We start from the raw sequence: 2,744 nt of genomic DNA, 5'->3' as shown, positions 1-2,744 counted from the left end.
GTATTGTTACCCCAATACCCCCATGCACCCAGAACTCCCATGACTAACATGGGCATTGATGGGCATTGACCATGAGTTTGGGAGTTGTAGTTCACCTACATCCAGAAAGCACTGTGGACTCAAACAATGATGGATCTGGACCAAACTTGGTGCAAATATTCCATATGCCCAAATATGAACACAGATTGAAGTTTGGGAAAAATAGACCCTGACATTTGGGAGTTGTAGTTACTGGGATTTATAGTTCACCTACAATCAAAGAGCATTCTGAACCCTACCAATGACAGAATTGGGAAAAACTTCCCACACAGAACCCCCATGACGAACAGAAAATACTTAAGGCCATCCAGTCCAACTCCCTTCACCGGGGTAAGAAAACATAATCAAAGCCCTCCTGACAAAGAGCCATCCAGCCATAGATATAGATAGATATATATGATTCACACACATACAGATATAGTATCGTAGATTTGGAAGAGACCTCTAAAGTAGGACAATTATATTTTGCATGCTCCAGTGTTGCTCCAGTCAGGGCCATAGCCAGGATTTTGTTTCGGGGGGGGGGGGGGGCTGAGTCTGAGTGAAAGAGGGTCTAGCCTAGCAAACCTTTTGTATTGCTACCCCAATACCCCCATGCATATGGGATATATTGAGCATGGTGATCAGATAATGATATGAATAAACATAACAGTATAAATAATGTACCAGTAAGGCCCGGTGGCGCAGTGGGTTAAAGCGTTGAGCTGCTGAGCTTGTTGATCGAAAGGTCGCAGGTTCGATTCCGGGGAGCGGCGTGAGCTTCCACTGTCAGCCCTAGCTTCTGCCAACCTAGCAGTTCGAAAACATGCAAATGTGAGTAGATCAATAGGTACCGCTCCTGCGGGAAGGTAACGGTGCTCCATGCAGTCATGCCGGCCACATGACCTTGGAGGTGTCTACGGACAAAGCTGGCTATTCGGCTTAGAAATGGAGATGAGCACCACACCCCAGAGTCAGACATGACTGGACTTAATGTCAGGGGACTACCTTTACCTTTAAGGCCTTCTCACGGACTACCATGAGAATTTCGGGGAGGGGGGGTGCTTGAGGGGCTTAATGCCTGTGCAGGATGTATTTTCATTCACTGGAACAAATTTGGCACAAATACTCAATACGCCCAAATATGAATACTGGTGAGGTTGAGTTTGTCATTTGGGAGTTGTAGTTGCTGGGATTTATAGTTCTCCTATAATCAAAGAGCATTCTGAACTCCACCAGCGATGGAATTGAATCAAATTGCGCACACAAAGCTCCCATGCCAACAGAAAACACTGGAAGGGTTTGGTGGGCATTGACCTTGAGTTTGGGAGTTGTAGTTCACCTATATTCAGAGAGCGCTGTGGACTCACGCAATGATGGATCTGGACCAAACTTGGCACAAATACTAATATGCCCAAATGTGAACACTGGTGGAGTCTGGGGAAAATAGACCTTGACATTTGGGAGTTGTAGTTGTTGGGATTTATAATTCACTATAATCAAAGAACATTCTGAACTCCACCAATGATAGAATTGGGTCAAACTTCCCACATGGAATCCCCATGACCAACAGAAAATATTGTATTGTTGAAGGCTTTCATGGCTGGAATCACTAGGTTCTTGTAGGTTTTTTTGGACTATAGGGCCATGTTCTAGAGGCATTTCTCCTGACGTTTCGCCTGCATCTATGGCAAGCATCCTCAGAGGTAGTGAGGTCTCTCTGTTTTTGGGTGAAACTAGGTCTATCTGAAGCACCAGGATCTAGTGTTGAGTAGTCCTTGCAGCAACAGAGAGACCTCACTACCTCTGAGAATGCTTGCCATAGATGCAGGCGAAACGTCAGGAGAAATGCCTCTAGAACATGGCCCTATAGCCCAAAAAAACCTACAAGAACCTAGAAAATACTGTGTTTTCTGATGATCTTTGGCGACCCGTCTGACACCCCCTTGCAACCCCCTCAGTGGTCCCGACCCCCAGGTTGAGAAACACTGATATAGATGATGTGAAGGCCCAGATACACCCACAGTGGAAGATGGAAAGTAAGACACGGGGCAGGGGTGTGACAGGATTATCCCGTATGACTCTTAATGTTGAATTCCAGCCATCCACTAAATTTATCACTGCAATTATTAGGTCAGAGTGCCAGATGTAAGTGCTGATTTCAAACCGTAGGGTATCTTTGTCAATACAAAGAAAGACATTGATAAGGTGTAGCTTGCCCAAGCAATTCCTCCACCCTCTTAGAAGGCCATCAAGCACTTAATAATACGGATTGCCTTGCCGCCTTTCTGCTTTTAGTACTTGCCAAAAATACATCTGCTTGGAATGAAGTTTCCAAACTCTTTTGATGTTTTAATTGTCTGGTTATTGCTTGGGGATGGACAAACCAGACAATAGTGCCATTGGGTTGAAGATGAAAACATAATGATGTGAATATGTCGCCCATGTCCTCTGTTTGTAATCAGCTGGCATTGGCCAGAGATTCCATGAAGCAGAATACCTTTACGACTCTACAACAAAGATCGGGTGTGACTGGCTGATAGAGTTTCCTCATTTTATAGCAGATTATCCCATTAAAAACAATCCTTGCAACATCCTTCCCTTCCACACCTTTCTGGGTTTTTTTTTAAATTGGCATCATCAGTTCATGCTGAAATTATTTGGGAATGGGCAGATGGCAGGTGTAGTAGCAAACCAGGCAACTCTGCTCAAGATAGGAACAAAAC

This window comes from Anolis sagrei, chromosome 3, assembly GCF_037176765.1.
Source record: "Anolis sagrei isolate rAnoSag1 chromosome 3, rAnoSag1.mat, whole genome shotgun sequence".
NCBI classification, from domain to species: domain Eukaryota; kingdom Metazoa; phylum Chordata; class Lepidosauria; order Squamata; family Dactyloidae; genus Anolis; species Anolis sagrei.
The sequence above is the reverse complement of the archived record's forward strand: the minus strand, read 5'-3'. Positions refer to the sequence as shown.